A 14406-nucleotide genomic window follows, 5' to 3' on the forward strand; every position below is an offset into this window, starting at 1 on the left:
ATGTTACACAAATGTCATATCAGTTTTAGTCAGTGTATGCCAAGCTCACTCTAGCAGTGAAGACAGTTTTATGTGTCTACCGAGTGTTCCTGTGTTTGCCTAGTTCAAAAGGTAGTGTCTACCAAGTTCACTTGGGCGTCAAAGGAAAGTTTGCTGAAGTTGAGTGTTAACCGAGCTCACTCGGTTAATGAAGAAAAAGTTGGATGGAACCAGTGTTAACCGAGCTCACTCGGTTACCAAAGGATTTGTGCGAATATGCAGTGTTAACCAAGCTTCTGTTGGTTAACATAGGAAATCGTTTCTATGTTAGTGTCTACCGAGCAGGGTCGACTAACGAAGGATTTTCTTGTTTTGGCATATTATTTGATTTATCTATTGGTTCTAGCTGATTGAGATTATGAATATTAATTATTCTAAGTTATATTTTAGCCAACTTGACAATGTGGATGATATAAGTATAAGGTCAAGTTGTGAATGAAAAATATATATGTGAGTGTGAATGAATTGAAGATTTGATAATGAGCAAAGGAAGTGAAGGATAAGCAAAATATCCTTGTGGAGCTAAAAAGATATATTTGATTTGAGATGATCAAGTACAAGCTAGAACAGAGATCTATAATCAACAAATCATTTGCGTTCAATTCAGGTCATCTCATTGTTACTCTCTAACCATTGTAGCAGTGATCTAAATCTCTTAACAGAGTTGGCTTAACAATTATTTGTAAATCCTCTAGCAAGGTGACAGTTCTATTGAATTGTCTGAAGACCTCTGACAAGGCCACTCCTAATAGGGTGATTAAATCCTCTAATAGGGTCACACCTAAGAGTGTGTTTTGTAACCTTTAACAAGGTTGGCTCCTAATACGGCTCACTTTAGAAAAGTGAAAACAGTAACTAGTTGCAATTGGTGGCTTTCTCAAATTGGGTTTCCATGTTAAATCTTGGTGTCAAATGTGTTTAGGCTATTTCCTTTATGTGTTTTCAACTAAGTTAAAGTAATGGTAATCACAGATAACATATAATGATCTGCATGTTAATGTTTACCGAGCAATCATAGTGTTCACTGAGTTATAGCATTTCTTTGTTTGTCAAGCATCACCAGTATTCAGTTTTCAAAGTTTTTGTAATAACATCTAAGGGATTTGGGATTTATTTTAGTGGTAACTGATTCACCCCTCCCCTCTCAATTACTCCTCTTATATTTCCAACAATTTGTTCTTCCAATGCTTGCATGTCTCTTGAGGGCTCTAAAACCTTAAAGTGTAACACCTATGACTCTTCCACTATGCTCTCTTTGTGGAGGTATTTTTGTGCTTTTTCTGAAACTCTAATGTAAACTACATTACAATCAATGATTTGTCCACATGCTCAACCCAAACCATAGTCCAAGTGCAAACTACCTCCCAATTCCCAATCGGCAATTTGTTTACACAATCAGGAACTCTCGCTCTGATACCACTTGATAAATGGTGCTCCCCTTAATATCATAACAAACAATAGAAACAGAGAACAACACAAATTTTTAGAACAAAATATGGGCTTCTTATTATTGTCGTAAATGTGGAATTATAGAATTACAATATGCAAACCCACATGGGCGTCTTCCTTACAATAGTTTGCAAGACATAATTGTGAGTATCACCCATAACTACCCTAGACAACCTATGAGTCTTCCTTATATAGACATTTTTAACTGCCCAAGAAGGTTCTAGACACTAAACCCTAACCCTTGAGGCCGACCAACCTCATATCATATCATTTCATTACACTTTATTACATAAGATCAACTCAACAAATTTTACAAATTACATTTTTGGATGGGTTCACTTCTGGAGACCATAAATAACAAACTATGGACCCCATGGGCTATTATAACACCATTATGGAAACCTCGGCTAGTGATCTACAACGGGTGATTGTGCAAGCATCCACCAAGCAAGGTTTCACCTTGTTTTAGAGCCATATAGGCCTTCAATGTTGGACCTGAAGTTTGGATAGCAAATATTCTTATCGAATATTTGCAATAACTGCACCAATACATATGATATGACAATAAAACTCATTTGGCAAGTAGATACATCAAAGATAAACCTCCACATATGAGATTAGAACAATCTAAACACACAATACCAACTTACTAAAATTAGAAAGCTACCACAAATAGCAACTCCGTATAGGAATAACCCTTTTAAAAACACAAAAAAATTGAAAAATTGGAAATAGAAATAGTTTTGGGTGATGCAAGATTGCCCTTACACCCACGATGCTCCCGCATCAGAGTTCTTGCAAAATTGTTATTAGACCATAACCTTGGAAGGATTTTCCTCTATGGTGAATCTTGAACATGAACCTTACTTGGACATTTTTGCTTAAAAGTGACATTTTCAGAAAAATTGCATGACATTTTCACAAAATTGCAACTTTTAGACTTGTTATAAAAGAGAACATAAAGGGCTTAAGTTTCTTTTGTTGGCTATAACTCATTGTTTATGGTTTGAACCTTTTATACCCCAAAAGCTCACCAATCATAACAAAAGAAATTGTTAATTTTATATGACAGTTAAAAGCAAATGAATTTATGTTTTATAACATTCCATACATGTCCTTCATGCTTTAACATGTTTGTACTTTCATGATTATAACTATTCCTCACAAAGGCAATTTTTCATGCAAAACATAGTCACACGAATAATTTAAATACTATACAGTAGCTTTGTACCTTCTTATTTCCATTACCATTAATACCATTGTGATACTCCTCTTTTATTGCAATTACTGGTTTTGGCATTCCTTGACATATTGCTGACCATTCTAAATTCTAATACATCTAGTATCATATTTTACATAGAAAATCCATTCCAAATTTTGAACCATTCCACTGATTTAACTGTAACTGTACATATTTGTTTATTCTTAAGTTTCCTAGATATCATTACATCCATAAAGTATCACCTCTTTCTTATTGGTTGTTGTACTTGCATTGTAATCATTACTACTGCTGCATTAGATTAAGGTATCCTTATGATATATTTTGTTGACTATCACACTTTAAAGATCTATACAAATTGTTCAAGTGTATTCCTCTTCTTGATTTAGTGTTTTATAATATGAACATGACATTTGGAAACAAATTGAAGATGTTGATTTGTTCATATATGTATGTTGATGCACTTGTCCTTGTGCTCTTTTTCTTGACATAATACTTGATTCTGATTCTCAAGTACTCATGTACCATTTAACAACATAGTATTGTAACATTAATCATGTTATGTGTGTTTGCACTTGGACCCTTTTCTCTCATCATACTAATTATCAAATTTTCTCTTGGCATACTCTTTGCTCATGCACCTATATTAGTTTTACTTTGACTATTAACTACATGTTGATTTGGTTATCTCTATTGATTTCATTCAATGTTATCCATGTATGCTATTCCCAAGACAACACTAAGTACTTTATTATATAGATGTAACATAAAGATGTTTACTTGTTGGATTATGTTGAGTACACTTGATCATTTCTCAATTTCATTTATTCTTTAGCTCTTGTTCATCCACTTATTAAAAAGAGACACCTATTATTGCACATGAAACAAACTAGTAAGAAACAAAATAGAACTTGGGTTTTCGTAATGTGGATGTATGTGTGGAGTATGATAGTGAGATTGGCAAGTTACTGCTTAGATCCATTGGCTATAACTCCACTTTTGTTAGCTACTTTGAGGATTTAGCATGAGAATGCAAGGAAGAAAGACAACAAGATCATCAGGAGAACAAGCGGCCAAAGCAATCAACAAGGCAACCAATCATTTAGGCAATAACTCGCCTCTATGAACTCCGTACCACTTTTTCTTCTTCATATGTGTATCTATGTTACAATTCAACCTCTAATTTTATTTTACCTAGTTTCACAACTTATGTGGAGCATGAACAATATTTGGTAAATATAAAACATATTATATTTTCAAAAAAGAATATAAAATATGTTATTTGTTATCATATTCTTTCTTTCATCAAATGAAATAGTTAATTATGTAAATAACGGTTCAAATATTGGATAGCACATGATATACAAAGATTAAAATGCACCTCATGTGACTTGATGCACAAGGCTCTATATGATTGAGTCAATAGGAAAAAATTAACATTTTTTGTAACATCTGCTTTATGTTTGTTTGCTAAACATTAAGACTGGTAGCCTTAAAATAAGTCATTGGGCATAGAGTCAAGCTCAAATCTAATAAATTTTTGAATATCATTAGGATAGATCATATTGTGAAGTTGGTTTAATATTCACTTATAATTTATAGAAATATGATAGAACTTCATTGCTATGAATTATAGGCAAATGTTGGATCAGATGAGAGGACTATCCAATCTTATGATAGCAACACAAAATTGAACTAAAAAAGAAACATGAAATATGAAGTTCAGTTTTTTAACTTATCTCACTCAAGTATGTTTATGTATGTATTGCATTGTTAGAAAATGGATTTATCAACAATAGAGTATGTAGATGAGTCTATCTAAGTGGGAGGTGGTTAATGACTCAACTTCTCTACTTGGTAGCTAGGAACAATCTCAGATTTTGGAAAACCTTATTAAAAACAAAACACTAGAACCAAACCTAGGCAAGTTTGTGTTGGAACATCACTTAGGGAATGAAAAGCAACCAAACTATAAAGCAACAACATTTTATTGAAAATAGAAAACTACACTAAACTTATTCACAAAGAAGGTCAAACCTCAAAGCAGGGCTTGACATGTATCCCATTGACCAAGATAGGTAGTACATCTCCATTCATTGTGGAAAGTTAAAATTAATTATGTTCCTTGCATTCTACAATGACAGATGGTCTACTCTAGAGAGCATCGAATTTGGAGTGTTTATTTGACCTACTTTTGAGCTTGTCCCATTTTAAAATAACAGATCTCTACCACATAAATTTCTTATCTTTCCTTCTTGTCATTTACTCTTTTTGTCATGATTTATTAATATTCCATGGTCTTACTGGCTTTATCTATGATTTCTTCCAACTCCAATAGTTTGGCATACCTTACTGTCAGACGATCATTTTCTTCTAAAAGGACATGAAGACTAGAAATATTAAATATTGTCGCTCAGTAGATTTTGGTAATCGTGCTTCTCTCCCATATACCAACATGTAAGGGGGATTCTCAATCATATTTTTAAGGGTAATTCTATCATCCCATAAGACAATTTTCAGTTTTGAATGTCAATCTCATTGATTGTCTTACAAGGTTCTTTTAATAATCTTTATCAGATTTTTTTGGGTGAATTCTTCCAATTCATTCCCTTGTGGATAATAATTAGAATAAATATTTAGGTAAATATGATTTTTTACTACCCAATTACTTACTCTCAGCCCTATAAATGCAAGGTCATTATCTAATATAATAGATTTAGGTACTATAAATATGCAAATAATATCCTCATAGAAACCAAGGAAAGTTGATTCATTAGCCTCCTTTAAGGCCATTGCCTCTATCCATCGGGTAAAATAATCTATAGTAGTGAGAATCCATTGTGTCCTATACGTGAGGGTGGATTAATGGCTCTAATGAAATCTATGCCCCACCTCGTAAAGGGTTGTTGTATGTGAATGTGTTTCAATGATAGAGCTTACTACCTTTATTTTCTAGCAAATATGACACATTTAACACATTTCCTTACATAAACATAGGAAGCCTTAAACAAATTGGGCCAATAATAGCCAGCCCTCCTAACTTTAAATGTTGTTCTAGGTGAATAGTGGCCTCCTGAAAATCCATAACTCAAATAATTTTTTTAAGATCATTATCTATGAACCTTAACAACATAACGTCGTAATCTTTCTCAAACACAATATTATCAATCAATACATAAGGAATAGATTGTAGTCTAAAATATATTTTCTTGGCTCTATCAAAATTAGGTGGGCACTCTCTGGTTTACAGAAAATGAGTGATCTCTCTCCACCAACTTGACAGTTGGTCATTTTCAATTGCTTCATGAATAACTAGAGTTGTTTTTATGACTTTGTTATCTTTTAGAATAGGCACATTAGCCATTTTCTCACAAAGAGCCTTTCCCCTAACAAACTCAATAATTTGAATATCCATATCATATTTCATCACCTTAATAATCCATCCAACCCTCTTTTCATTTCATTCTCTACTTAGTAAGAACGCTTTGATAGTTGGATGAGCCACCATTAGATGTACTTTACTATGAGATAACAAATGCCTGAATTTCTTCAAGCTCTTTACTATAGTCAATACATGCTTGTCAACAAAGTTGTACCTTTGGTCATAATTTTCAAGGCCTTTACCAAAGAAGACAATAAGCTGTTCAAAGACTTCTTCATTCTATTATACTAAAATTGCAGCAATAACATCATAACTGACATAAGCATATAAAATGAAATCATTTTTAAAATCAGGATGTACCAATGTCAGTGTTGATGCCAAGACTTCTTTGACCTTTTGAAAAATGTTATTTCCTTCCATGGTCTAACTAAAACTACATTTTGTTTTTAACATTTTTGTGAATGGCTTCAAAAGACTAGCCATATAAGGTAGAAAGTTTGTGACAAAATGTATTCTACCTAAGAAACTTTGCAACCCCTTCTTATGATGTGGTAAGGGCAACTCCAAGATAGCTACAACTCATTTTGTATCTACTGTTATACCTTATGTAGACACCACATATCCCAACAACTTTCCTTCATGCATGAAAAAGACATATTTATAGGGGTTAAGAGACATACTGAATTTTCAGCACCTCTGAAAAATCTATCTAAGACGGCTACTATGGTCAGTAACATTTTTAGAGTAAATTATGATATCATCAAGATAAAATAACACAAATTTATACACTAGATTATTAAAAGCCATATCCATTGCCTTTTGGAACATTGCCCCTAGATTGGACAAATCAAAAGGCATCCTTCTATATGCCACGATACCCCACTTTGTGGCAAATAAAGATTTAAACTAATTTGCTTGCTAAAAAAAATATGGTTAAATCAAGAACCAAATTTAACATTCAAAACTAGAAACACATTGGAGTACTTGCTCCATGAATGTAAAAGGTAAAAGTCCTTCAATGATGTTATGTTGAGGTCTCTAAAATCAACATATAACCTTAGTTCTCCATTCTTTTTCCTTACAAGAACTAGGTGTGATACCCAACTAGTATGCTTAATATAAAAAATTATGCCTCTCAATAAGTTTGAACACCTCTTTTTGCATTAAAGGCTCAAGTTTTGAGTTGACTAGTCTTTGCTTTTTCATCATAGGCTTGAAGTTTGGTTGTAACTCAATAGTGTGTTGGGTAAGTTGTGGATCAAAACCCTTAAGATCTACATATTCCCAAGCAAAAATATCATTGAATTCTTGATATTTGTTCAGTTTGAGGAGATTGAAATTCCTTTAGAACTGAATTCTTCTAAGTTGTAATATTTGTACATGCAAAATTGAATAAAAAATCTTTGAAGTACTTAAACCCCTCTAAAGAGATACCAACATTGCTCCTCAACTTGAACCATTATGTTATCAAAAATTCAATGATATTTTTGCTAGCGGATATGTTGATCTTAAGTGTTTTAATCCACAGTGTTAGTATCATTAGTTAGGTGGAGGAGTTTTTTCAATTCTAAAAGAATTTTGATCTCCTCTTAAATATCAATCAATCCAAAATTCACAGTTTTGAAAAATTCAGTTTTAAAAGAATTCTGATCTCCTTCACTTGAACAAATATCAAGAATTCAATGATAATTTTTCTTAGGAGTATGAAGATCTTAAAGGTTTTGATCCACAACTTGCCCAACACACTATTGTGTTAGATCCAAACTCCAAACCTATAAGGCAAAAGAAAAGACCAATCAACCCAAGACTTGAACCTTTAATGCAAAAAGAGGTGTTCAAGCTTATTAAGAGTGGTATAAGCTTTTCTAATAAACATATCAGCTAGGTATCAAATCTTATTCATTTTAGGAAAAGAATGGGGAACAAGGATGTGTGTTGATTTCAGAGACCTCAACACAACATTATTGAAGGACCATCTCCCTTTACCATCCATGGAGAAAATACTCCAATATGTTTCTAGTCTTGAGCATTGTTCGCCTCTCAATGGTTATTCAAGATATAACTAGATTGTGATTAAGGAAGAATATCAATTTAAAACTACATATACCACAACGTGGAGTAACATGGCATATAAAAGGATGTCTTTTGGTTTGTCTAATATAGATTTGATGTTACAAAATGCCATGGACATGAATTTTAATAATTTGATGTATAAATTTGTGCTACTTTATTTTGAAGGTATCATAGCTTACTCTAAAAATGGTGTAGGTCATATTGACCATCTTACGCAGATTTTTCAGAGGTGTAGATAATTCAATATATCACTTAACCCCAAGAAATGTATATTTATTGTGCATAAAAATAAGTTGTTGGGATATGTGGTGGTGTCTAAGCAAGGTATAACAATAGATCAAGAACGAGTTATAGCTAACTTGAAGCTTCCCTTACCACATCATAAGAAGGGGTTGCAAAATTTCATAGGTAGAATCAATTTTGTCATGCATTTTCTACCTGATATAGCTAGTCTTTTGAAGCCATTGACATCAATGTTGAAGAAAAATGTAGTTTTCAGCTGGACTAAGGAAGGAAAGAACAGTTTTCAAGAGATCAAGGAGGTCTTAGCATCAACCCCAACACTCATAATTCCTTATTTTAAAAAGGATTTCATTTTATATACTTATAGAAGCTATGATGTTAGTTTAGCAATTTTAGTAAGGCAGAATGAAGAAGGATTTGAATAGCCTATTGTTTTTTTAAGAAAATCCTTGAAGATTATGAGGAAAGGTACAATTTTGTAATAGAGTACATCCAATTGTGCCTCATCCAAACATCAAAGAGTTCTTACTAAGTAGAGACTTGAATGACAAAAGGGTTGGGTGGATTACTAAGGTGATGCAGTATGACATGGATATTCAGATTATAAAGTTTGCTAGGAGAAAGGGTCTTTGATAGAAAATTGCTAATGTACTTATTCCAAAAAATAAGGAAGTAATAGAAACAACTTTAACTATTGATGGAGTAGCTGCAAATGATCGGCCAACAAGTTGGTTGAGAGAGAGATCACTCATTTTCTGCAAACCAAAGAGTGCCCACCTGATCTTGATAGAGCCAAGAGAAGCTATTTCATACTACAATGTGTTCCTTATGTATTAATTGATAATATTTTGTTCAAGAAAGATTATGATGTTATGTTCTAAAGTTGCATAGATAATGATCATTTTGATAAAATTCTATTTGAGTTCCATAAGTGACATTTAGGAGGTCACGATTCACCTAGAACAACAATGTTGAAAGTTATGAGGGTTGACTATTGTTGGCCAAATTTGTTTAAGGATGCCCATGCTTTGGTAAGGAAATGTGTTAAATGTGCCATGTTTATTGGAAAAGAAAGGTTGTTAGCTTTACCATTGCAACCCATTCACGTACAACCCTTTATAAATTGGGGCATAGATTTCATTGGAGCCATTCATTTACTTGCTAGAAAGAGGCAACAACCTCAAATAAGGGTAATGAATCATTTGTTCTTGGTTTCTATGAGGATATTGTTTGTAGATTTGTAGTACTTGAATCTATTATATTAGATAATGCCCTTGCATTTATATAGTTAAGAGTAAGTAATTGGGAAGTAAACAATGGTATTACCTAAACACTTCTTCCAATCACTATCCACAAAGGAATGGATTGGCAAAATCCACCAATAAAAATCTTATAAAGATCAATAAAAGAATGTTGCAAGACAATCAGCGAGATTGACATTCAAAGTTGAAAATTGTCTTCTGGGCAGATATAATTACCCCTAAAAAGGTGATTGGAAATTCCCCTTACATGTTGGTATATGGGAGAGAAGCATAATTACCAATATATTCTGAGCTTCTAGCATTAGATCATGTCAGTTATGTTGTCCTTTTCTAAGCAAGTTATCCTTTGACCGTAAGGTATACCCAACTATTGGATTTGGAAGAAATCAAAGATTGAGCTATGAAGACCATGGAAATCAGTAAATCATAACAAAAAGAGTATTTGACAAGAAGGCAAAGTCAAAAATTTCAAAGTTGGAGATCTGGTACTTAATTGGGAATAGGTCAAAAGCAATCCAGCCAAACACTTCAATTTCGATGCTTTCAAGAGTGGATCATCCATCATAATAAATTATAAGAAACATAATGTCTTTCAACTCTCAATAATGAATGGAAATGTATTTACTATCTATCTCAGTCAACGGGATACACTTGAAGCCTTGCTTTGAAGTTTGACCTTCTTTGTGAATAAGCTTAGTGTAGTTTTTTGTTTTCAATAAAGTGTTGCTCCATTAGAGTTTGGTTGTTTTGCATCCCCTAGGTGTTGTTCTAGAACGAGCTTGCCTACGTTTTCTCGTAGTTTTTTGTCGCAATATTTTGTTTTCAATAAGGTTTTCCAAATTTTGAAATTGTTCCAAGCTATCAAGTAGAGAAGTTGATTCCTAAATCGACCTCCCACTCAAATAGACTCATCTGTATACTCTATTGATAAGAAATTTGTTTCCCAACAATACAATACATGCACAAGCCTACCTAAGTGAGAGATAAGTTAAAAAACTGAACTTCATGTTTAATTTTTCTTTTTGAGTTCAAGGTTGTTTGTTGCTATCACAAGGTTGCATAGTTCTCTGAACCTGATCCAACATTCACCTATAATTCATAGCAATGAAGTTCTACCACATTACTATGAATCATAAGCGAATATTAAACCAACTATAGAACATTATCCAGCCTAATGATATTCAAAGTTTTATCGCATTTGAGCTGACTCTATTCACCACATTACTATGAATCATTTTAGGGATGTTAGTCTTAATGTTTAGCAGACAAAGATAAAGTACTGCCTAATTTTCACCTATTGGCTCAATCAAGGAGAGCCTTATGTCTCAAGTCAAACATGGTACATTTTAATCTTTCTACATCATGTTCTATCCAATATTTGAACCATTGTTTATAGAATTAACTATAGCATTTGATGAAAGAAAGATTACGATAAAAAGGAACATACTTTATATTATTTTCTGCAAATGTAATATGTTTTATATTTATTAAATATTGTTCATGCTCCACACAAGTCATGAAATTAGCTAAAATACAAATAAAGTGTAACATAGATAAACATGAAAAAAGAAAAAGACATATCAAGTTCATAGAGGTGAGTCATTGCCTGAATGAGTGGTTGCGTTGTTGATTGCTTTGGTTGCTTGTGCTCTTGATGATCTCACTATCTTGATTTCTTGTGTTACTATGCCAACTCCTGAAAGTAGTTAACAAAAGTGGAGTTATATCCAATGGATCTAAGTAGTAACCAACCTACCTTACTATCATACCCTAGACATGTATCCACATTACCAAAACCCGAGCCATGTTTTGTTTCTAACTAGTTCGTTTCATCTGTAGTAACAAGTGTCTATTTTTAACAAGTAGATGTAAATGTGGCTTCCACAAGGGAGCAAGCTCGGCTTGTTAATAAGAGATAAATAAGAAGAAATGCAATTGAGAAATGATCAATTGTACTCAACATCAACCAGCAAGTAAGCATCTTCATCTTACATCTTTATAAATAAAGTATTTAGTGTTGCCTTAGAAAAAAAAATATGGATAACATTGAATAAAATCAATAGAGATAACTAGATCAACATGTAGTTAACAGTCAAAGTAAAAATAATACAAGTGCATGAGCAAAGAGCATGAAAGAGCATGCTAAGAGAAAATTTTATAATTAGTATGATGAGAGAAAAGGATCCAAGTGCAAAGACATGTAATATCATTGATGTTACAATAGTATGTTGCTAAAAGGTACATGAGTGCTTGAGGGTAACAATCACGTATTGTGTCATGGAAATGAGCACAAAGACAAGTGCATCAGCATACATATATGAACATAATAACACCAATATGTTTCCAAAGGTCATGTTCGTATTATAAAACACTAACAAAATAAGAAGAATACACTTGAACCATTTATATAGATCTTCAAAGTGTCATAATAAAAAATATATATCACAAAGATATCTCAAAATAATGCAATAGCAATAATGATTACAATGTAGGTACAACAGCCAATAAGAAAGAGGTGATACATTAAAGATGTAATGATACATCAGAAACTAAAGGATAAGAAAATATGTACATTTAGAATTAAATCAATCCAATGGTTCAATATTTGGAATGTATTTTCTATGCAATATACGCTACCAGATGTATCAAAATTCAAAGCAATCAATAATATGTCAAAGATTGCCAAAATCGGTATTTGCAATAAAATAGGAGTATCAAATGTTATCAATTATAAGGGTAATAAGAAGGTACAAATCTACTCCATAATATTTAAGTCATTCTTGTGGTTATGATTTGCAATGTTTTACATGAAAAGTTGCCTTTGTAAGGAATTGTTACAATTATGAAAGTACAAACAAGTGAAATCATTAAGGACGTGTATAGATTGTGATAAAACATAAATTCAATCGCTTTCAAATGCTACATAAAAATAGCAATTTGTTTTCCTACAGTTGGCCAGTATGTGTGGTATAAAAAGTTCAAACCATAAAACCAACAAAAGAAACTGAATCCCTTTATGTTCTCTTCTATAGCAAGTCTACAGGCTGCAATTTTATCCTGAAAATGTCATCCATTTTTTCCCTAAAAATATCACTTTAATTTAGAAAATTCCAAGTAAGGTTCATGTTCAAGATTCAATAGAGAGGCAAATCCTTCCAAGGTCATTGTCAGATAATAGTTTTGCAAGAGATCGAGTATTAATCCACGTGCAATCCACAAATTGGTGTAGCCAAATATTAATGGAGACACAAAACCCCCCAAAACTTGTAGACTTGGAAAATAAAAAAGAGAAAACCCTCATAGAACAGTTGAGTAACATCACAGAGATATTCAGATTTACTAAAGATGCTTCTAATTCACAGAAGAGTTTCATTTATTTTAACCAATCATTATAATGAAGCAGCAACAATGTGGATATTCTTTCCCCACAACTTGAGATGTACAAAATTTCATCTTTTTTCTAGTAATTATTATTCAAACCTACGGATTTGAGAGGAAAAAAAGAAAACAAAGCTTCCATATTTCTAAAGAAAGCAACCAAAATGCTTACCTGGAATAATCAAATCAAACTTGGAGGCCAAAGGTTGCAGAAGAGAAATTAAGAAAATTTGTTATTCAAGCCACCAAAAAAATGCACAAGAAGCTTCAAAAGCCTCAGCCATCTCCTATGCATGTGCGATGATCTTTAGCAGCTAAATGTAGAAATAGATCTATTATTGCAGCCGAAAAATGCCTAGAAAGGACAGAAATGCATGGCAAAACAAAGTTTGAAGTTGTGAATCTTCAGAAAACCCTCCTTTTTTCCATTCAAGGAAGCCTAGCAAAAAAGAATGACGGAAACCAATGATAATATTACCAGCAGCAGTGAAATCAAAAGAAAAGCAACAACAAAGTCACCACAAAGCAAGAAACTTATAACAGAGACCCCATAACAACTAGGGTTTGATCGCTACAACAGAGCCTTATTTGCCAAATGAAATGAAAATGAAATGCCTTGGTTTACCCTTACGTTTCTGGAGGCTTCCTTTTAAGTGAGGAATGCTTAATTATTCCATGCCTCTATTTCCCTAATGTTGTGGATATCTCATTCCCGCACCAAGCGTGGCGTTGATGCACGTAACAAGTGTATTAAAACTTTGGTAATGTCTTAGGATAGTAAAGTATAATTTTTTTTTATGAATAATCTTTTTTTTATTAAAAAAATATATTCAGATTACAATTCACAAAAAAAAAAGGTTTGGGGGACTAAAAACACAGCCACAATCAGAAACAAAAACTATTCATAAAAAAAAATATATAAGGCAACCTTAGACTGCCAAAGTAATGGTATAAACTTTTTAAGACATGATAAATTTTATTTTTTTCATCACTTATTTATATTTATTATTATTGTAACACATAATTGATTGTATTAATGATATTTATTAAAGTGGTTTAAAATTCACTTAATAAATATTATTAATCTAGTCAATACTTATTAAAATAATAAACAATAAATATTATAATGGATATATTTATTTTATTTTATACTAATATCTTATTAATATTTATTACATAATCCATAATTTATTATTATTTTTAATATGCGTTACTTAGATTAATGATATTAATTAAGTAATTTAATTTATCACTTAATAAGTATCATTTATACAAATAATATATATTAAAAATAATAAATTAAGAACCCCGTGATATTATTGTTAATTTGATATATGTATCAAAAGTTTTTATATTTCATT

General features: G+C 32.2%; 1 long non-coding RNA gene across 1 annotated transcript; it reads right to left on the reverse strand.

Moving 5' to 3' along the window:
- Positions 1 to 1519: 1519 nt before the first annotated feature.
- On the reverse strand, positions 1520 to 13654 carry LOC149533347 (uncharacterized). The gene is made up of 2 exons (XR_016357316.1): positions 13218 to 13654; positions 1520 to 2027 (listed from the first exon to the last, which is right to left on the reverse strand). It is a non-coding gene; the product is annotated as an uncharacterized LOC149533347 (long non-coding RNA).
- Positions 13655 to 14406: the final 752 nt, after the last annotated feature.

The sequence above is a fragment of the Cupressus sempervirens genome, chromosome 10, assembly GCF_028749045.1.
Source record: "Cupressus sempervirens isolate cs-2001-9-10 chromosome 10, ASM2874904v1, whole genome shotgun sequence".
NCBI lineage: Eukaryota > Viridiplantae > Streptophyta > Pinopsida > Cupressales > Cupressaceae > Cupressus > Cupressus sempervirens.